The sequence below is a fragment of the Lissotriton vulgaris genome, chromosome 1_2 (genome assembly GCF_964263255.1).
Source record: "Lissotriton vulgaris chromosome 1_2, aLisVul1.2, whole genome shotgun sequence".
Classification (NCBI taxonomy): Eukaryota; Metazoa; Chordata; class Amphibia; order Caudata; family Salamandridae; genus Lissotriton; species Lissotriton vulgaris.
In genome coordinates, this window is record NC_141686.1 from 101,512,846 (window position 1) to 101,535,484 (window position 22,639).

Genomic DNA, 22,639 nt, shown 5'->3' on the forward strand with positions numbered 1-22,639 from the left:
TTGTCCTCCCTGCCCCTTCCAGCGAATGGGTCCCCCTGACTAACAAAAGTGATTCAAACAGATTTGTATACCTTTTCATAGGAGACTTCGTGATGTATTTTATACTGTGCCAATGCAAGGTAGATTGAGTAATGATCTGGACAGCCCCATACTGGAGAACTGCAGCGCCTGTCAACCTGATCCCTTCTGCTGGTATTGTTAAACAACATCAAGATTTAAAAGTATTAAACCGCAAGAGTTGGCTGGAGTAAGGCCGAAGGCTCCAATGTTTGGGAGTTGCACAGTTCTCAGTCTTTTCATGTTTCTCTCCAAGAGCGAAGGGCCCTCTTATTTCTCCTTCTCATTCATATATGGAATTGAATGAGGGCTAATCAAAAAATGAATTAGAGCTGGACGTAGGAATGCAGCAGAAGACCCAGCAAATGCATTTCAAAGTTGCTCTTCTGAGGATACTTTTGTACTTGACAGATCAATTTAATCCTACAGGTGCTCTAAAATGAAGAATGCATTTCAGTCATCCTTGCAGAAAATCACACAGCCATCTATTCTAGGCTGCACAGAGTTTTCCGTCCTCTCCACCTGCTAGCTTGTTGTTGCAATATGTTGCAATTCTGGAGAATTGTCTGCTATGCTAGAATGCCCGGCCCAGTTCAAATGTTCATTGTACTTCCTGCAAAAATATCAAAAGAAAAAGAAAGATTTGGTTTTGGAAAAATAATTCATTACCATCTTGTAAAAATCAAAACGTTCACATTTGAGTAAAAAAAAAAAAGAGGCTAGGTCTCACTATTTTGCTCAAGCTGTGTTACACCTACTGCTCTCAGGTGCTGTCCTGCTACCGATGGGCATGGAAGCTTTGGCCTGCTCTGTTTCCAGCCTGGGTCAGTGCACCTCTCATTACACAACCTGAAATTCTAGAGCTCCCTCTAGAACACCATATTGATACCCAACGTAGCATGGACACCTGATCAACACAGCTGAGTGCAGCCCAGAACCCCTGAGCTCAAGCAATCCACAAGCCTCAGCCTCCCAAGTAGCTAGGACAACAGGCACACGCCACCATGCCCGGCAAACACAGCACAGGTCCTAATGATGAAATGCGTTGCTTAAGTAAGGATAATGATAAAGTACGGTGTAATGAATTGATGGTATGCCAACCGTATTTCAAGAAAATCTATTTCACTATTCTTCAAAGAAAGGAAAATAATGTCTTATCAAGAAGCAGTGTGAATATGGGAAGGGCCTTTAAAAAAGATGTGGAGTTTCCTAAAGGAAAAGAAGAGGGTTGAACTGATTTAAGGGAGAGAGGAAGTAGGGTCAGAAAGTTTGTGAAGGGGATGTGAATACAATATAGATACTAGTATTTAGAGAGTGAGAGATAGGTAGAGGGAGAGAGGAGAAAGAAAGTGAGAGAGAAGAGCCAACTTAGGGCTGAGTTTCTCATTATCTGCCAGTGAATCCCTGTAGAACCTTACAGGCACAATTCAGGCTCTCCTGTAGCCATCCATCCCTTCTTGTTATGCCGAGCCAGCCAATGTTGAGAAAAGTAGCAAGGGTCACAATGATGGAAGACATCTGCAACATTGGAAGTTATAAAGTGGTATGGAGTGGGAGGGCTAGAAGAGTTATTATAAAGAATGAATACGCGTCATTCTGTTCTCTAGCCTCAACAGCTTCAAGAGGGGAACTCTTGCTGGCCGAGAAGACCAATGTCAGTTCAGCTTGATCAGGTGAAAGCTTGCCTGATTCTGCAAAAGGATGAGATTACGCTTTTGGGTTAGAAGTGGTTGCGGGCTACTGCATACTAAGAAACCGTTTATTGAGGTCCGGTTGGATTACTCGATCTTCTCCCAAATCAAAATCAGCTGCTAATTCAGTGTTCTATACTAATGAGCTATTTTTGTCCTCCCTGCCCCTTCCAGCAAATGGGTCCCCCTGACTAACAAAAGTGATTCAAACAGATTTGTATACCTTTTCATAGGAGACTTCATGACGTATTTTATACTGTGCCAATGCAAGGTAGATTGAGTAATGATCTGGACAGCCCCATACTGGAGAACTGCAGCGCCTGTCAACCTGATCCCTTCTGCTGGTATTGTTAAACAACATCAAGATTTAAAAGTATTAAACCGCAAGAGTTGGCTGGAGTAAGGCCGAAGGCTCCAATGTTTGGGAGTTGCACAGTTCTCAGTCTTTTCATGTTTCTCTCAAAGAGCGAAGGGCCCTCTTATTTCTCCTTCTCATTCATATATGGAGTTGAATGAGGGTTAATCAAAAAATGAGTTAGAGCTGGACGTAGGAATGCAGCAGAAGACCCAGCAAATGCATTTCAAAGTTGCTCTTCTAAGGATACTTTTGTACTTGACAGATCAATTTAATCCTACAGGTGCTCTAAAATGAAGAATGCATTTCAGTCATCCTTGCAGAAAATCACACAGCCATCTATTCTAGGCTGCACAGAGTTTTCCGTCCTCTCCACCTGCTAGCTTGTTGTTGCAATATGTTGCAATTCTGGAGAATTGTCTGCTATGCTAGAATGCCCGGCCCAGTTCAAATGTTCATTGTACATCCTGCAAAAATATCAAAAGAAAAAGAAAGATTTGGTTTTGGAAAAATAATTCATTACCATCTTGTAAAAATCAAAACGTTCACATTTGAGTCAAAAAAAAAAGAGGCTAGGTCTCACTATTTTGCTCAAGCTGTGTTACACCTACTGCTCTCAGGTGCTGTCCTGCTACCAATGGGCATGGAAGCTTTGGCCTGCTCTGTTTCCAGCCTGGGTCGGTGCACCTCTCATTACACAACCTGAAATTCTAGAGCTCCCTCTAGAACACCATATTGATACCCAACGTAGCATGGACACCTGATCAACACAGCTGAGTGCAGCCCAGAACCCCTGAGCTCAAGCAATCCACAAGCCTCAGCCTCCCAAGTAGCTAGGACAACAGGCAAGCGCCACCATTAAGCATGGGCGGAAAATCCGTTTCGCTCGCGGATTTTGCGGATTTTCGGTAAATTCGCAATCCGCGAGATCCGCGAATCTCCCGCAAAATCCGCAAATCCGCGAGCAGCGGATTTTATGGCTTGCTCGCACTGTTCGCGTGAGTTCGCGGCTTGCCAGTACAACTTCGCACCCCGCGAGTAAGTGCTAAATTGCAGAAATACGATCTTAGCAAAACTGAAACTACTTACCAGGTTCAAAAGTTCAGGCTCATCATTAGTGGCCATTTCCTGTAGTGCTTCCTGAGGGGCCCCTCCAGAGTTCAGTTGCCAGTTGCAACTATTATGTGACCCTGCTCTGAACCTCAGAATAGTTACACATATGCCACAAAGGTCCTGAATTACAGCTAAGGGAGACAAGCAGGAGCCAGGCTGGAAGTTAAAATCCATTAATCAGCCCCTAATTCATTATTGTCAGTTGGGGCAGGGCAGGTGTTGTAACTAATTTTGCAACAATGAAAGCACTTAGCAAGTGCAAAAGATCACTAATCAGGAAGCACTAAGGAAGCAGGTGCCAGCTAAAAAAATATTCTGTGACACATTAATCAGCCCCAAATTAATTCAGGTCACTTGAGGCAGGGAAGGTGTGCTTTGCTTTGCCGAAAATAATGTACACTGGACAACCAGAGGGTGTGGTGATGAAACAGAGGGTGGCATGGGTGGGCCAGAGGGTGACATGAGTAGTCAGAGAGTGGCAGTGGTGACAGAGAGTGGCAGTGATGAAGAAGAGTGTCCCAAACAGGCTGGACACGTAGAAACAACAAGTTCGCAAAACTTGCGACCCGACAGGTAAGTTCGCAAATTGCGAAATTGTAAAAACCCTCGCGAACTGGCAGAAACACGCGCGAACACAAAAAAAAAAAATTCGCGGATTTTGCGGATTGCGAGTTCGCAAATCCGCAAAATTCGCGAACGCGAGATTCGCAAAATTCGCCCATGCTTAGCCACCATGCCCGGCAAACACAGCACAGGTCCTAATGATGAAATGCATTGCTTAAGTAAGGATAATGATAAAGTACGGTGTAATGAATTGATGGTATGCCAACCGTATTTCAAGAAAATCTATTTCACTATTCTTCAAAGAAAGGAAAATAATGTCTTATCAAGAAGCAGTGTGAATATGGGAAGGGCCTTTAAAAAAGATGTGGAGTTTCCTTAAGGAAAAGAAGAGGGTTGAACTGATTTAAGGGAGAGAGGAAGTAGGGTCAGAAAGTTTGTGAAGGGGATGTGAATACAATATAGATACTAGTATTTAGAGAGTGAGAGATAGGTAGAGGGAGAGAGGAGAAAGAAAGTGAGAGAGAAGAGCCAACTTAGGGCTGAGTTTCTCATTATCTGCCAGTGAATCCCTGTAGAACCTTACAGGCACAATTCCGGCTCTCCTGTAGCCATCCATCCCTTCTTGTTATGCAGAGCCAGCCAATGTTGAGAAAAGTAGCAAGGGTCACAATGATGGAAGACATCTGCAACATTGGAAGTTATAAAGTGGTATGGAGTGGGAGGGCTAGAAGAGTTATTATAAAGAATGAATACGCGTCATTCTGTTCTCTAGCCTCAACAGCTTCAAGAGAGGAACTCTTGCTGGCCGAGAAGACCAATGTCAGTTCAGCTTGATCAGGTGAAAGCTTGCCTGATTCTGCAAAAGGATGAGATTACGCTTTTGGGTTAGAAGTGGTTGCGGGCTACTGCATACTAAGAAACCGTTTATTGAGGTCCGGTTGGATTACTCGATCTTCTCCCACCTCAAAATCAGCTGCTAATTCAGTGTTCTATACCAATGAGATATTTTTGTCCTCCCTGCCCCTTCCAGCGAATAGGTCCCCCTGACTAACAAAAGTGATTCAAACAGATTTGTTTACCTTTTCATAGGAGACTTCGTGACGTATTTTATACTGTGCCAATGCAAGGTAGATTGAGTAATGATCTGGACAGCCCCATACTGGAGAACTGCAGCGCCTGTCAACCTGATCCCTTCTGCTGGGATTGTTAAACAACATCAAGATTTAAAAGTATTAAACCGCAAGAGTTGGCTGGAGTAAGGCCGAAGGCTCCAATGTTTGGGAGTTACACAGTTTTCAGTCTTTTCATGTTTCTCTCAAAGAGCGAAGGGCCCTCTTATTTCTCCTTCTCATTCATATATGGAATTGAATGAGGGCTAATCAAAAAATGAATTAGAGCTGGACGTAGGAATGCAGCAGAAGACCCAGCAAACGCATTTCAAAGTTGCTCTTCTAAGGATACTTTAGTACTTGACAGATCAATTTAATCCTACAGGTGCTCTAAAATGAAGAATGCATTTCAGTCATCCTTGCAGAAAATCACACAGCCATCTATTCTAGGCTGCACAGAGTTTTCCGTCCTCTCCACCTGCTAGATTGTTGTTGCAATATGTTGCAATTCTGGAGAATTGTCTGCTATGCTAGAATGCCCGGCCCAGTTCAAATGTTCATTGTACTTCCTGCAAAAATATCAAAAGAAAAACAAAGATTTGGTTTTGGAAAAATAATTCATTACCATCTTGTAAAAATCAAAACGTTCACATTTGAGTCAAAAAAAAAGAGGCTAGGTCTCACTATTTTGCTCAAGCTGTGTTACACCTACTGCTCTCAGGTGCTGTCCTGCTACCGATGGGCATGGAAGCTTTGGCCTGCTCTGTTTCCAGCCTGGGTCAGTGCACCTCTCATTACACAACCTGAAATTCTAGAGCTCCCTCTAGAACACCATATTGATACCCAACGTAGCATGGACACCTGATCAACACAGCTGAGTGCAGCCCAGAACCCCTGAGCTCAAGCAATCCACAAGCCTCAGCCTACCAAGTAGCTAGGACAACAGGCACACACCACCATGCCCGGCAAACACAGCACATGTCCTAATGATGAAATGCATTGCTTAAGTAAGGATAATGATAAAGTACGGTGTAATGAATTGATGGTATGACAACCGTATTTCAAGAAAATCTATTTCACTATCCTTCAAAGAAAGGAAAATAATGTCTTATCAAAAAGCAGTGTGAATATGGGAAGGGCCTTTAAAAAAGATGTGGAGTTTCCTAAAGGAAAAGAAGAGGGTTGAACTGATTTAAGGGAGAGAGGAAGTAGGGTCAGAAAGTTTGTGAAGGGGATGTGAATACAATATAGATACTAGTATTTAGAGAGTGAGAGATAGGTAGAGGGAGAGAGGAGAAAGAAAGTGAGAGAGAAGAGCCAACTTAGGGCTGAGTTTCTCATTATCTGCCAGTGAATCCCTGTAGAACCTTACAGGCACAATTCAGGCTCTCCTGTAGCCATCCATCCCTTCTTGTTATGCCGAGCCAGCCAATGTTGAGAAAAGTAGCAAGGGTCACAATGATGGAAGACATCTGAAACATTGGAAGTTATAAAGTGGTATGGAGTGGGAGGGCTAGAAGAGGTATTATAAAGAATGAATACGCATCATTCTGTTCTCTAGCCTCAACAGCTTCAAGAGAGGAACTCTTGCTGGCCAAGAAGACCAATGTCAGTTCAGCTTGAGCAGGTGAAAGCTTGCCTGATTCTGCAAAAGGATGAGATTACGCTTTTGGGTTAGAAGTGGTTGCGGGCTACTGCATACTAAGAAACCGTTTATTGAGGTTTGGTTGGATTACTCGATCTTCTCCCACCTCAAAATCAGCTGCTAATTCAGTGTTCTATACCAATGAGCTATTTTTGTCCTCCCTGCCCCTTCCAGCGAATGGGTCCCCCTGACTAACAAAAGTGATTCAAACAGATTTGTATACCTTTTCATAGGAGACTTCGTGACGTATTTTATACTGTGCCAATGCAAGATAGATTGAGTAATGATCTGGACAGCCCCATACTGGAGAACTGCAGCGCCTGTCAACCTGATCCCTTCTGCTGGTATTGTTAAACAACATCAAGATTTAAAAGTATTAAACCGCAAGAGTTGGCTGGAGTAAGGCCGAAGGCTCCAATGTTTGGGAGTTGCACAGTTCTCAGTCTTTTCATGTTTCTCTCAAAGAGGGAAGGGCCCTCTTCTTTCTCCTTCTCATTCATATATGGAATTGAATGAGGGCTAATCAAAAAATGAATTAGAGCTGGACGTAGGAATGCAGCAGAAGACCCAGCAAATGCATTTCAAAGTTGCTCTTCTAAGGATACTTTTGTACTTGACAGATCAATTTAATCCTACAGGTGCTCTAAAATGAAGAATGCATTTCAGTCATCCTTGCAGAAAATCACACAGCCATCTATTCTAGGCTGCACAGAGTTTTCAGTCCTCTCCACGTGCTAGCTTGTTGTTGCAATATGTTGCAATTCTGGAGAATTGTCTGCTATGCTAGAATGCCCGGCCCAGTTCAAATGTTCATTGTACTTCCTGCAAAAATATCAAAAGAAAAAGAAAGATTTGGTTTTGGAAAAATAATTCATTACCATCTTGTAAAAATCAAAATGTTCACATTTGAGTCAAAAAAAGAGAGGCTAGGTCTCACTATTTTGCTCAGGCTGTGTTACACCTACTGCTCTCAGGTGCTGTCCTGCTACCGATGGGCATGGAAGCTTTGGCCTGCTCTGTTTCCAGCCTGGGTCGGTGCACCTCTCATTACACAACCTGAAATTCTAGAGCTCCCTCTAGAACACCATATTGATACCCAACGTAGCATGGACACTGATCAACACAGCTGAGTGCAGCCCAGAACCCCTGAGCTCAAGCAATCCACAAGCCTCAGCCTCCCAAGTAGCTAGGACAACAGGCACACGCCACCATGCCCGGCAAACACAGCACAGGTCCTAATGATGAAATGCGTTGCTTAAGTAAGGATAATGATAAAGTACGGTGTAATGAATTGATGGTATGCCAACCGTATTTCAAGAAAATCTATTTCACTATTCTTCAAAGAAAGGAAAATAATGTCTTATCAAGAAGCAGTGTGAATATGGGAAGGGCCTTTAAAAAAGATGTGGAGTTTCCTAAAGGAAAAGAAGAGGGTTGAACTGATTTAAGGGAGAGAGGAAGTAGGGTCAGAAAGTTTGTGAAGGGGATGTGAATACAATATAGATACTAGTATTTAGAGAGTGAGAGATAGGTAGAGGGAGAGAGGAGAAAGAAAGTGAGAGAGAAGAGCCAACTTAGGGCTGAGTTTCTCATTATCTGCCAGTGACTCCCTGTAGAACCTTACAGGCACAATTCAGGCTCTCCTGTAGCCATCCATCCCTTCTTGTTATGCCGAGCCAGCCAATGTTGGGAAAAGTAGCAAGGGTCACAATGATGGAAGACATCTGCAACATTGGAAGTTATAAAGTGGTATGGAGTGGGAGGGCTAGAAGAGTTATTATAAAGAATGAATACGCATCATTCTGTTCTCTAGCCTCAACAGCTTCAAGAGAGGAATTCTTGCTGGCCAAGAAGACCAATGTCAGTTCAGCTTGAGCAGGTGAAAGCTTGCCTGATTCTGCAAAAGGATGAGATTACGCTTTTGGGTTAGAAGTGGTCGCGGGCTACTGCATACTAAGAAACCGTTTATTGAGGTCCGGTTGGATTACTCGATCTTCTCCCACCTCAAAATCAGCTGCTAATTCAGTGTTCTATACCAATGAGCTATTTTTGTCCTCCCTGCCCCTTCCAGCGAATGGGTCCCCCTGACTAACAAAAGTGATTCAAACAGATTTGTATACCTTTTCATAGGAGACTTCATGACGTATTTTATACTGTGCCAATGCAAGGTAGATTGAGTAATGATCTGGACAGCCCCATACTGGAGAACTGCAGCGCCTGTCAACCTGATCCCTTCTGCTGGTATTGTTAAACAACATCAAGATTTAAAAGTATTAAACCGCAAGAGTTGGCTGGAGTAAGGCCGAAGGCTCCAATGTTTGGGAGTTACACAGCTTTCAGTCTTTTCATGTTTCTCTCAAAGAGCGAAGGGCCCTCTTATTTCTCCTTCTCATTCATATATGGAATTGAATGAGGGCTAATCAAAAAATGAATTAGAGCTGGACGTAGGAATGCAGCAGAAGACCCAGCAAATGCATTTCAAAGTTGCTCTTCTAAGGATACTTTTGTACTTGACAGATCAATTTAATCCTACAGGTGCTCTAAAATGAAGAATGCATTTCAGTCATCCTTGCAGAAAATCACACAGCCATCTATTCTAGGCTGCACAGAGTTTTCAGTCCTCTCCTCCTGCTAGCTTGTTGTTGCAATATGTTGCAATTCTGGAGAATTGTCTGCTATGCTAGAATGCCCGGCCCAGTTCAAATGTTCATTGTACTTCCTGCAAAAATATCAAAAGAAAAACAAAGATTTGGTTTTGGAAAAATAATTCATTACCATCTTGTAAAAATCAAAACGTTCACATTTGAGTCAAAAAAAGAGAGGCTAGGTCTCACTATTTTGCTCAGGCTGTGTTACACCTACTGCTCTCAGGTGCTGTCCTGCTACCGATTGGCATAGAAGCTTTGGCCTGCTCTGTTTCCAGCCTGGGTCGGTGCACCTCTCATTACACAACCTGAAATTCTAGAGCTCCCTCTAGAACACCATATTGATACCCAACGTAGCATGGACACCTGATCAGCACAGTTGAGGGCAGCCCAGAACCCCTGAGATCAAGCAATCCACAAGCCTCAGCCTCCCAAGTAGCTAGGACAACAGGCACACGCCACCATGCCCGGCAAACACAGCACATGTCCTAATGATGAAATGCATTGCTTAAGTAAGGATAATGATAAAGTACGGTGTAATGAATTGATGGTATGCCAACCGTATTTCAAGAAAATCTATTTCACTATTCTTCATAGAAAGGAAAATAATGTCTTATCAAGAAGCAGTGTGAATATGGGAAGGGCCTTTAAAAAAGATGTGGAGTTTCCTAAAGGAAAAGAAGAGGGTTGAACTGATTTAAGGGAGAGAGGAAGTAGGGTCAGAAAGTTTGTGAAGGGGATGTGAATACAATATAGATACTAGTATTTAGAGAGTGAGAGATAGGTAGAGGGAGAGAGGAGAAAGAAAGTGAGAGAGAAGAGCCAACTTAGGGCTGAGTTTCTCATTATCTGCCAGTGAATCCCTGTAGAACCTTACAGGCACAATTCAGGCTCTCCTGTAGCCATCCATCCCTTCTTGTTATGCCGAGCAAGCCAATGTTGAGAAAAGTAGCAAGGGTCACAATGATGGAAGACATCTGCAACATTGGAAGTTATAAAGATGTATGGAGTGGGAGAACTAGAAGGGTTATTATAAAGAATGAATACGCGTCATTCTGTTCTCTAGCCTCAACAGCTTCAAGAGAGGAACTCTTGCTGGCGAGAAGACCAATGTCAGTTCAGCTTGATCAGGTGAAAGCTTGCCTGATTCTGCAAAAGGATGAGATTACGCTTTTGGGTTAGAAGTGGTTGCGGGCTACTGCATACTAAGAAACCGTTTATTGAGGTCTGGTTGGATTACTCGATCTTCTCCCACCTCAAAATCAGCTGCTAATTCAGTGTTCTATACGAATGAGCTATTTTTTTCCTTCCAGCGAATGGGTCCCCCTGACTAACAAAAGTGATTCAAACAGATTTGTATACCTTTTCATAGGAGACTTCATGACGTATTTTATACTGTGCCAATGCAAGGTAGATTGAGTAATGATCTGGACAGCCCCATACTGGAGAACTGCAGCGCCTGTCAACCTGATCCCTTCTGCTGGGATTGTTAAACAACATCAAGATTTAAAAGTATTAAACCGCAAGAGTTGGCTGGAGTAAGGCCGAAGGCTCCAATGTTTGGGAGTTGCACAGTTCTCAGTCTTTTCATGTTTCTCTCAAAGAGCGAAGGGCCCTCTTATTTCTCCTTCTCATTCATATATGGAATTGAATGAGGGCTAATCAAAAAATGAATTAGAGCTGGACGTAGGAATGCAGCAGAAGACCCAGCAAATGCATTTCAAAGTTGTTCTTCTAAGGATACTTTTGTACTTGACAGATCAATTTAATCCTACAGGTGCTCTAAAATGAAGAATGCATTTCAGTCATCCTTGCAGAAAATCACACAGCCATCTATTCTAGGCTGCACAGAGTTTTCCGTCCTCTCCACCTGCTAGCTTGTTGTTGCAATATGTTGCAATTCTGGAGAATTTTCTGCTATGCTAGAATGCCCGGCCCAGTTCAAATGTTCATTGTACTTCCTGCAAAAATATCAAAAGAAAAACAAAGATTTGGTTTTGGAAAAATAATTCATTACCATCTTGTAAAAATCAAAACGTTCACATTTGAGTCAAAAAAGAGAGGCTAGGTCTCACTATTTTGATCAGGCTGTGTTACACCTACTGCTCTCAGGTGCTGTCCTGCTACCGATGGGCATGGAAGCTTTGGCCTGCTCTGTTTCCAGCCTGGGTCGGTGCACCTCTCATTACACAACCTGAAATTCTAGAGCTCCCTTTAGAACACCATATTGATACCCAACGTAGCATGGACACCTGATCAACACAGCTGAGTGCAGCCCAGAACCCCTGAGCTCAAGCAATCCACAAGCCTCAGCCTCCCAAGTAGATAGGACAACAGGCACACGCCACCATGCCCGCCATACACAGCACATGTCCTAATGATGAAATGCATTGCTTAAGTAAGGATAATGATAAAATACGGTGTAATGAATTGATGGTATGCCAACCGTATTTCAAGAAAATCTATTTCACTATCCTTCAAAGAAAGGAAAATAATGTCTTATCAAGAAGCAGTGTGAATATGGGAAGGGCCTTTAAAAAAGATGTGGAGTTTCCTAAAGGAAAAGAAGAGGGCTGAACTGATTTAAGGGAGAGAGGAAGTAGGGTCAGAAAGTTTGTGAAGGGGATGTGAATACAATATAGATACTAGTATTTAGAGAGTGAGAGATAGGTAGAGGGAGAGAGGAGAAAGAAAGTGAGAGAGAAGAGCCAACTTAGGGCTGAGTTTCTCATCATCTGCCAGTGACTCCCTGTAGAACCTTACAGGCACAATTCAGGCTCTCCTGTAGCCATCCATCCCTTCTTGTTATGCCGAGCCAGCCAATGTTGAGAAAAGCAGCAAGGGTCACAATGATGGAAGACATCTGCCACATTGGAAGTTATAAAGTGGTATGGAGTGGGAGGGCTAGAAGAGTTATTATAAAGAATGAATATGCGTCATTCTGTTCTCTAGCCTCATCAGCTTCAAGAGAGGAACTCTTGCTGGCCAAGAAGACCAATGTCAGTTCAGCTTGAGCAGGTGAAAGCTTGCCTGATTCTGCAAAAGGATGAGATTACGCTTTTGGGTTAGAAGTGGTTGCGGGCTACTGCATACTAAGAAACCGTTTATTGAGGTCCGGTTGGATTACTCGATCTTCTCCCACCTCAAAATCAGCTGCTAATTCAGTGTTCTATACAAATGAGCTATTTTTGTCCTTCCAGCGAATGGGTCCCCCTGACTAACAAAAGTGATTCAAACAGATTTGTATACCTTTTCATAGGAGACTTCATGACGTATTTTATACTGTGCCAATGCAAGGTAGACTGAGTAATGATCTGGACAGCCCCATACTGGAGAACTGCAGCGCCTGTCAACCTGATCCCTTCTGCTGGGATTGTTAAACAACATCAAGATTTAAAAGTATTAAACCGCAAGAGTTGGCTGGAGTAAGGCCGAAGGCTCCAATGTTTGGGAGTTGCACAGTTCTCAGTCTTTTCATGTTTCTCTCAAAGAGCGAAGGGCCCTCTTATTTCTCCTTCTCATTCATATATGGAATTGAATGAGGGCTAATCAAAAAATGAATTAGAGCTGGACGTAGGAATGCAGCAGAAGACCCAGCAAACGCATTTCAAAGTTGCTCTTCTAAGGATACTTTTGTACTTGACAGATCAATTTAATCCTACAGGTGCTCTAAAATGAAGAATGCATTTCAGTCATCCTTGCAGAAAATCACACAGCCATCTATTCTAGGCTGCACAGAGTTTTCCGTCCTCTCCACCTGCTAGCTTGTTGTTGCAATATGTTGCAATTCTGGAGAATTGTCTGCTATGCTAGAATGCCCGGCCCAGTTCAAATGTTCATTGTACTTCCTGCAAAAATATCAAAAGAAAAACAAAGATTTGGTTTTGGAAAAATAATTCATTACCATCTTGTAAAAATCAAAACGTTCACATTTGAGTAAAAAAAGAGAGAGGCTAGGTCTCACTATTTTGCTCAGGCTGTGTTACACCAACTGCTCTCAGGTGCTGTCCTGCTACCGATGGGCATGGAAGCTTTGGCCTGCTCTGTTTCCAGCCTGGGTCGGTGCACCACTCATTACACAACCTGAAATTCTAGAGCTTCCTCTAGAACACCATATTGATACCCAACGTAGCATGGACACCTGATCAGCACAGCTGAGTGCAGCCTAGAACCCCTGAGCTCAAGCAATCCACAAGCCTCAGCCTCCCAAGTAGCTAGGACAACAGGCACACGCCACCATGCCCGGCAAATACAGCACATGTCCTAATGATGAAATGCATTGCTTAAGTAAGGATATTGATAAAGTACGGTGTAATGAATTGATGGTATGCCAACCGTATTTCAAGAAAATCTATTTAACTATCCTTCAAAGAAAGGAAAATAATGTCTTTTCAAGAAGCAGTGTGAATATGGGAAGGGCCTTTAAAAAAGATGTGGAGTTTCCTAAAGGAAAAGAAGAGGGTTGAACTGATTTAAGGGAGAGAGGAAGTAGGGTCAGAAAGTTTGTGAAGGGGATGTGAATACAATATAGATACTAGTATTTAGAGAGTGAGAGATAGGTAGAGGGACAGAGGAGAAAGAAAGTGAGAGAGAAGAGCCAACTTAGGGCTGAGTTTCTCATTATCTGCCAGTGACTCCCTGTAGAACCTTACAGGCACAATTCAGGCTCTCCTGTAGCCATCCATCCCTTCTTGTTATGCCGAGCCAGCCAATGTTGGGAAAAGTAGCAAGGGTCACAATGATGGAAAACATCTGCAATATTGGAAGTTATAAAGTGGTATGGAGTGGGAGGGCTAGAAGAGTTATTATAAAGAATGAATACGCATCATTCTGTTCTCTAGCCTCAACAGCTTCAAGAGAGGAATTCTTGCTGGCCAAGAAGACCAATGTCAGTTCAGCTTGAGCAGGTGAAAGCTTGCCTGATTCTGCAAAAGGATGAGATTACGCTTTTGGGTTAGAAGTGGTCGCGGGCTACTGCATACTAAGAAACCGTTTATTGAGGTCCGGTTGGATTACTCGATCTTCTCCCACCTCAAAATCAGCTGCTAATTCAGTGTTCTATACCAATGAGCTATTTTTGTCCTCCCTGCCCCTTCCAGCGAATGGGTCCCCCTGACTAACAAAAGTGATTCAAACAGATTTGTATACCTTTTCATAGGAGACTTCATGACGTATTTTATACTGTGCCAATTCAAGGTAGATTGAGTAATGATCTGGACAGCCCCATACTGGAGAACTGCAGCGCCTGTCAACCTGATCCCTTCTGCTGGGATTGTTAAACAACATCAAGATTTAAAAGTATTAAACCGCAAGAGTTGGCTGGAGTAAGGCCGAAGGCTCCAATGTTTGGGAGTTGCACAGTTCTCAGTCTTTTCATGTTTCTCTCAAAGAGCGAAGGGCCCTCTTATTTCTCCTTCTCATTCATACATGGAATTGAATGAGGGCTAATCAAAAAATGAATTAGAGCTGGACGTAGGAATGCAGCAGAAGACCCAGCAAATGCATTTCAAAGTTGCTCTTCTAAGGATACTTTTGTACTTGACAGATCAATTTAATCCTACAGGTGCTCTAAAATGAAGAATGCATTTCAGTCATCCTTGCAGAAAATCACACAGCCATCTATTCTAGGCTGCACAGAGTTTTCCGTCCTCTCCACCTGCTAGCTTGTTGTTGCAATATGTTGCAATTCTGGAGAATTGTCTGCTATGCTAGAATGCCCGGCCCAGTTCAAATGTTCATTGTACTTCCTGCAAAAATATCAAAAGAAAAACAAAGATTTGGTTTTGGAAAAATAATTCATTCCCATCTTGTAAAAATCAAAACGTTCACATTTGAGTAAAAAAAAGAGAGGCTAGGTCTCACTATTTTGCTCAGGCTGTGTTACACCAACTGCTCTCGGGTGCTGTCCTGCTACCGATGGGCATGGAAGCTTTGGCCTGCTCTGTTTCCAGCCTGGGTCGGTGCACCACTCATTACACAACCTGAAATTCTAGAGCTCCCTCTAGAACACCATATTGATACCCAATGTAGCATGGACACCTGATCAGCACAGCTGAGTGCAGCCCAGAACCCCTGAGCTCAAGCAATCCACAAGCCTCAGCCTCCCAAGTAGCTAGGACAACAGGCACACGCCACCATGCCCGGCAAATACAGCACATGTCCTAATGATGAAATGCATTGCTTAAGTAAGGATATTGATAAAGTACGGTGTAATGAAGTGATGGTATGCCAACCGTATTTCAAGAAAATCTATTTAACTATCCTTCAAAGAAAGGAAAATAATGTCTTATCAAGAAGCAGCGTGAATATGGGAAGGGCCTTTAAAAAAGATGTGGAGTTTCCTAAAGGAAAAGAAGAGGGTTGAACTGATTTAAGGGAGAGAGGAAGTAGGGTCAGAAAGTTTGTGAAGGGGATGTGAATACAATATAGATACTAGTATTTAGAGAGTGAGAGATAGGTAGAGGGAGAGAGGAGAAAGAAAGTGAGAGAGAAGAGCCAACTTAGGGCTGAGTTTCTCATTATCTGCCAGTGACTCCCTGTAGAACCTTACAGGCACAATTCAGGCTCTCCTGTAGCCATCCATCCCTTCTTGTTATGCCGAGCCAGCCAATGTTGGGAAAAGTAGCAAGGGTCACAATGATGGAAGACATCTGCAACATTGGAAGTTATAAAGTGGTATGGAGTGGGAGGGCTAGAAGAGTTATTATAAAGAATGAATACGCATCATTCTGTCCTCTAGCCTCAACAGCTTCAAGAGAGGAATTCTTGCTGGCCAAGAAGACCAATGTCAGTTCAGCTTGAGCAGGTGAAAGCTTGCCTGATTCTGCAAAAGGATGAGATTACGCTTTTGGGTTAGAAGTGGTCGCGGTCTACTGCATACTAAGAAACCGTTTATTGAGGTCCGGTTGGATTACTCGATCTTCTCCCACCTCAAAATCAGCTGCTAATTCAGTGTTCTATACCAATGAGCTATTTTTGTCCTCCCTGCCCCTTCCAGCGAATGGGTCCCCCTGACTAACAAAAGTGATTCAAACAGATTTGTATACCTTTTCATAGGAGAATTCATGACGTATTTTATACTGTGCCAATGCAAGGTAGATTGAGTAATGATCTGGACAGCCCCATACTGGAGAACTGCAGCGCCTGTCAACCTGATCCCTTCTGCTGGGATTGTTAACCAACATCAAGATTTAAAAGTATTAAACCGCAAGAGTTGGCTGGAGTAAGGCCGAAGGCTCCAATGTTTGGGAGTTACACAGTTTTCAGTCTTTTCATGTTTCTCTCAAAGAGCGAAGGGCCCTCTTATTTATCCTTTTCATTCATATATGGAATTGAATGAGGGCTAATCAAAAAATGAATTAGAGCTGGACGTAGGAATGCAGCAGAAGACCCAGCAAATGCATTTCAAAGTTGCTCTTCTAAGGATACTTTTGTACTTGACAGATCAATTTAATCCTACAGGTGCTCTAAAATGAAGAATGCATTTCAGTCATCCTTGCAGAAAATCACACAGCCATCTACTCTAGGCTGCACAGAGTTTTCAGTCCTCTCCTCCTGCTAGCTTGTTGTTGCAATATGTTGCAATTCTGGAGAATTGTCTGCTATGCTAGAATGCCCGGCCCAGTTCAAATGTTCATTGTACTTCCTGCAAAAATATCAAAAGAAAAACAAAGATTTGGTTTTGGAAAAATAATTCATTACCATCTTGTAAAAATCAAAACGTTCACATTTGAGTCAAAAAAAGAGAGGCTAGGTCTCTCTATTTTGCTCAAGCTGTGTTACACCTACTGCTCCCAGGTGCTGTCCTGCTACTGATGGGCATGGAAGCTTTGGCCTGCTCTGTTTCCAGCCTGGGTCGGTTCACCTCTCATTACACAACCTGAAATTCTAGAGCTCCCTCTAGAACACCATATTGATACCCAACGTAGCATGGACACCTGATCAACACAGCTGAGTGCAGCCCAGAACCCCTGAGCTCAAGCAATCCACAAGCCTCAGCCTCCCAAGTAGCTAGGACAACAGGCACACGCCACCATGCCCGGCAAACACAGCACATGTCCTAATGATGAAATGCATTGCTCTAGTAAGGATAATGATAAAGTACGGTGTAATGAATTGATGGTATGCCAACCGTATTTCAAGAAAATCTATTTCACTATCCTTCAAAGAAAGGAAAATAATGTCTTATCAAGAAGCAGTGTGAATATGGGAAGGGCCTTTAAAAAAGATGTGGAGTTTCCTAAAGGAAAAGAAGAGGGTTGAACTGATTTAAGGGAGGGAGGAAGTAGGGTCAGAAAGTTTGTGAAGGGGATGTGAATACAATATAGATACTAGTATTTAGAGAGTGAGAGATAGGTAGAGGGAGAGAGGAGAAAGAAAGTGAGAGAGAAGAGCCAACTTAGGGCTGAGTTTCTCATTATCTGCCAGTGACTCCCTGTAGAACCTTACAGGCACAATTCAGGCTCTCCTGTAGCCATCCATCCCTTCTTGTTATGCCGAGCCAGCCAATGTTGAGAAAAGTAACAAGGGTCACAATGATGGAAGACATCTGCAACATTGGAAGTTATAAAGTGGTATGGAGTGGGAGGGCTAGAAGAGTTATTATAAAGAATGAATACGCATCATTCTGTTCTCTAGCCTCAACAGCTTCAAGAGAGGCATTCTTGCTGGCCAAGAAGACCAATGTCAGTTCAGCTTGAGCAGGTGAAAGCTTGCCTGATTCTGCAAAAGATTGAGATTACGCTTTTGGGTTAGAAGTGGTCGCGGGCTACTGCATACTAAGAAACCGTTTATTGAGGTCCGGTTGGATTACTCGATCTTCTCCCACCTCAAAATCAGCTGCTAATTCAGTGTTCTATACCAATGAGCTATTTTTGTCCTCCCTGCCCCTTCCAGCGAATGGGTCCCCCTGACTAACAAAAGTGATTCAAACAGATTTGTATACCTTTTCATAGGAGAATTCATGACGTATTTTATACTGTGCCAATGCAAGGTAGATTGAGTAATGATCTGGACAGCCCCATACTGGAGAACTGCAGCGCCTGTCAACCTGATCCCTTCTGCTGGGATTGTTAAACAACATCAAGATTTAAAAGTATTAAACCGCAAGAGTTGGCTGGAGTAAGGCCGAAGGCTCCAATGTTTGGGAGTTACACAGTTTTCAGTCTTTTCATGTTTCTCTCAAAGAGCGAAGGGCCCTCTTATTTCTCCTTCTCATTCATATATGGAATTGAATGAGGGCTAATCAAAAAATGAATTAGAGCTGGACGTAGGAATGCAGCAGAAGACCCAGCAAACGCATTTCAAAGTTGCTCTTCTAAGGATACTTTTGTACTTGACAGATCAATTTAATCCTACAGGTGCTCTAAAATGAAGAATGCATTTCAGTCATCCTTGCAGAAAATCACACAGCCATCTATTCTAGGCTGCACAGAGTTTTCAGTCCTCTCCACCTGCTAGCTTGTTGTTGCAATATGTCGCAATTCTGGAGAATTGTCTGCTATGCTAGAATGCCCGGCCCAGTTCAAATGTTCATTGTACTTCCTGCAAAAATATCAAAAGAAAAACAAAGATTTGGTTTTGGAAAAATAATTCATTACCATCTTGTAAAAATCAAAACGTTCACATTTGAGTCAAAAAAAGAGGGGGCGTGGCTTGGATGCCGAGGAGGTAGGCAGCGTGAGCTCGGAGCTCCGTGCCCGATCCCGGAAAATATCCTGAATATCTGATCGGACCCCGATGTAACCAGTATCATACGGGACTGGAAGGCACTGCGGAGGGCCCGGGGCCCACGGAAGTCGACACCGAGCCATTCCACAGCGATAGTTTGGCTTTGAAAGTTGGACCCAGGCGAGAAGTCGCGGACCCCAAAATGGCGGCGAGGGCATGAGACTCTGAAGCGACGGAGACATCTGCCTGGAGACCTGCTAAGGACTGCTCCCTGGTGACACAGGGGTGTTGACGGCTGCATCGCGCCTCTCCCCCCAGGTGCTGAGTGGACCTTGGGCGCGCACTCGGGCGGTGACTGGGGACTCCCCCTGGTAGGGGCGACGACAGTGCGATAGTGACCCAGCAGCGAGAACCCTGGGCCCCTGGCACGACTGGCGCCGGCCGGGCTGCGATCACTCAGTGTTTCCTGCATCTTGGAGATAACTTCGGACCTGGGAGCCCTGCTGTGGGGTGGAACCCAACGGCAAACGGAGGACGTCCAGGACAGTGCCCGAAGGCCACCGAACGAGCCGGCCCAGATGGGGAAGACGAAAGGGAAGGGAGATGGCGCGACCGATACTGAGGCCGCGGAGGGAGCGGAGCGAGACCAAGCGGCATTGCAGCGGATGCAGGATCGTATCCTGGAGGCCATCGCCACCACAAAGGACGCCCTGCAGCAGGATATAGCTCAGGTGGCGACGGGTTTGGGCCTCCTGAAGGCCGACCATGACAAACTTAAGGACAGAGTGAAGTCCGTGGAGACCACGGTTAAAGAATTAGCCCCGGGCCAAGCCACAATGAAGGCCCAGATGGCGGACGTGATGGATCGTCTGAAGGTGCTAGAAAGGAGGGCCGAGGATGCGGAAAACCGAAACAGGCGCAACAACGTTCGCCTAGTGGGCCTGCCGGAAAAAATCGAAGGCGACGACATGGTGGGCTACCTTGATAATTGGTTGCGGACGGAGGTGGCACCGGAAGGATTGTCCCCCTTCTTCTCCCTGGAGCGGGCACATAGAGTTCCAGCGCGCCCGCCAGCCTTGGGCCTTCCTCCTCGCCCAGTGGTGTTTAAGTTGCTCCACTACCGGGACAGACACTGGCTCCTACAGAGGGCGAGGGAAGTGGGGCCGTTTCAAGTGGATAACAACAGAGTCACCATGTTCCTGGACTATACATTTGAGACGCAGCGGCTCCGGGCAAACTTTCTGTCCCTCAAACGGGAGCTCCGCCAGGAAGGCATTAAGTACTCCCTGTTGTTCCCTGCCAAGCTACGAGTGGTGGTGGATGAGAAAACATTATTCTTCACGACCTCTGCGGACGCCTGGGACTGGTGGGACACTTACAAAGCGGGTACGGATGGTGCTAAGGCCAGGGAGGAGGAGGCTAAGGTGGCGCAACCGGTCAGGCAATCCCAACGGATCAGGAGGAACCGCAAGAGGACCGGAAAACCATCGGTGTCGCAGACGGAGGCGGAGAGGCAGGCGGCACTGCAGGCGGTAGTGGACTTATCTAGGACCGCCAGGAGTCGGTCCGGGAAGGGCACGGAATCGGAAGACCCGGGCACGGGCTCAGAGACTGGACAGTCGGAATTCGGTGGAGCCCGGGGCCCCATTGTGACGCCGCAGACTTCGGGGGAGATACTGGAGGCGTGTTGAACTGAACTGGTGGAGGGACCTCGTTGGTTGGACACCGGGGCACTGGGCCCGCAGCAATGGAACGTTATTGATTGAGGTTTTGGGGGGCTGTAAGGTGGGGGATTGTGGGATGGAGTGCACGGGGCTGATTTGTTTTGAGGTTACATTGCATTGAGCCACGCCTTACTGGCCCCTAAGGTCACCGCAGTGGGGACTGCGACTATTGCCGCCTTTCCTTGAGGGGTGGTCGGGAGTGTTGGTTTGGATGGGGGTACTTCCAGTTGAGGGGGGGCCTGTCCTGGGGGGGTGGGAGATGCGAGCAGTTGGGGTTGCTCGGGGGGTAGTTGTTGTTGGAGGGGTTCAGCTTCCTGTTTGGAGAGGGTGGGTGGGTAGACCCGTGGTCGCGGGACTTATGCAGACATTGTTCTTTGCTCTTTGGTCCGGTTGTGTAGGGGGGGATGGCTAGTACTGGGGCGCTGAAATGTGTGACCTGGAATGTGCGGGGTATGCAGTCCATGACGCGCAGACATAAAGTCCAGGCGTACCTCAAACTTAGGGGGGTTCATATAGCTTTCCTGCAGGAGACGCATCTTAACAAGAAGGAGGGGGCTGCTCTGCAGAGGCGCTGGAGGGGGCAGTTATTTTACACAACATTTTCGGCTTTTGCAAGGGGGGCACTGATTTGGATACGGGCGGGGGTCCCCTTCCAGGTCTCGAAGTCAGTGGTGGACCCGGAGGGCAGATATGTAGCGGTGGAGGGGAGGCTGAGAGGCAGGGTGATATCTCTCTGCAATGTGTATGCTCCTAATGTAGACCTACCCGCCTTCTTGTCTACCATCTCGGGCAAACTGGCGGGTTATTTGGCAGGGCCGGTCCTTTTGGGGGGGGACTTCAACTCGGTTGAGGATGTGTTACTAGATAGATCCCACCCCCCGCTGCGCGCGTCCCCAGTGCATAGGGTCGCTAAGCGTAGGTTGGAATGGCAGGAAAGCTGGACCCTCACGGATGCATGGAGGGCGTTGCACCCCACCACTAGGGACTATTCCTTTCACTCGCACCTACATGACCTGCACGTGAGACTGGATGCGTTTCTTTGCTCGGCGTGTGTGCTCCCCGCGGTGGGAGGGGCGGAATACTTGGCCAGGACGCTATCGGACCACAACCCTTTGTTGATATCTCTGGAATGGATGGTGACTGTTAACTGTGTGCCAACATGGCGCCTGCAACCTGACACCCTGGATGACTTGTTGTTCAGGGAGGCCCTGGGTGAGCGCATTGAGAGATATTTTGAGGTGAACAGTGGCTCGGCCTCCACTAGGGCGGTCGAATGGGATGCGTTTAAAGTGGTGGTGCGGGGACACTGTATTGGTCACACGGCAGGGGCTCGGAAAACACTGCTGGATGACTTAGATAAGGCTGAGACGCGGCTGAGGGACCTGGAGAAGAGGCGCCCGAATCACCCTGAGTTGCAGGAGGGGCTTAGCGGGGCACGGGAGGGACTGGCGGTAGAGCTAGAGCGGCTGCGCAGTTTTGATCACAAGGAGTACATGACAAGGGCGCATGCGGAAGGTGATAAGGCGGGGTCGATGCTGGCTTGGCTTGCTAACCCCGTCCGGAGGGGTGTGCCGATCATGGGGATCCAGGAGCCAGGGGAGGAGCCCTGCCACACTCAACCCGGGATCCTGAATAAGTTTCGTGCTTATTATGAGGGGCTCTATGAGAGTGGTGGAACGGGAGGGGCGGACGAGCTTGAAGAATTTTTAGACGGGTTACAATTGCCGCGAGTGGAGGACTCGGAGGCGGAAGAGCTAGGTCGGCCCATCTCTCTTGGGGAAATAGGTTGTGCTGTAAAGCAGATGGCTAGGAATAAGACCCCGGGACTCGACGGACTGCCAATCGAATTTTATGGTAAATACCTAGAGCACCTTGCCCCACGGTTGCGCGAGGTGTACAACGAGGTGCAGGCGAAGGGCCGACTCCCGGGCTCCATGCGCGAGGCCCTCATGATCCCGCTCCTGAAACCGGGCAGAGAGAGTGCGGCTCTGTCCTCGTATCGTCCGTTGTCTATGCTGACGACGGACTACAAGATCCTCAGTAAAATTCTGGCCAACAGACTGCTGG

The 22,639-nt window shown here is 45.6% G+C and overlaps 9 non-coding genes across 9 annotated transcripts; all 9 read right to left on the reverse strand.

Annotated features, from left to right (window-relative positions):
• Positions 1–770: 770 nt before the first annotated feature.
• Positions 771–1,070, reverse strand: LOC147734602 (signal recognition particle RNA). Its single transcript, XR_015307677.1, has one exon.
• A 1,599-nt stretch (positions 1,071–2,669) lies between these two features.
• Positions 2,670–2,967, reverse strand: LOC147734603 (signal recognition particle RNA). Its single transcript, XR_015307751.1, has one exon.
• A 2,589-nt stretch (positions 2,968–5,556) lies between these two features.
• LOC147734604 (signal recognition particle RNA) lies at positions 5,557–5,856 on the reverse strand. Its single transcript, XR_015308014.1, has one exon.
• Positions 5,857–7,454: 1,598 nt separating this feature from the next.
• Positions 7,455–7,753, reverse strand: LOC147734605 (signal recognition particle RNA). The gene has a single exon (XR_015308123.1).
• Positions 7,754–9,351: 1,598 nt separating this feature from the next.
• LOC147734606 (signal recognition particle RNA) lies at positions 9,352–9,651 on the reverse strand. Its single transcript, XR_015308094.1, has one exon.
• A 1,586-nt stretch (positions 9,652–11,237) lies between these two features.
• Positions 11,238–11,537, reverse strand: LOC147734607 (signal recognition particle RNA). Its single transcript, XR_015307652.1, has one exon.
• A 1,589-nt stretch (positions 11,538–13,126) lies between these two features.
• LOC147734608 (signal recognition particle RNA) lies at positions 13,127–13,426 on the reverse strand. Its single transcript, XR_015308073.1, has one exon.
• Positions 13,427–15,024: 1,598 nt separating this feature from the next.
• Positions 15,025–15,324, reverse strand: LOC147734609 (signal recognition particle RNA). The gene has a single exon (XR_015308106.1).
• A 1,598-nt stretch (positions 15,325–16,922) lies between these two features.
• On the reverse strand, positions 16,923–17,222 carry LOC147734610 (signal recognition particle RNA). Its single transcript, XR_015308045.1, has one exon.
• Positions 17,223–22,639: the final 5,417 nt, after the last annotated feature.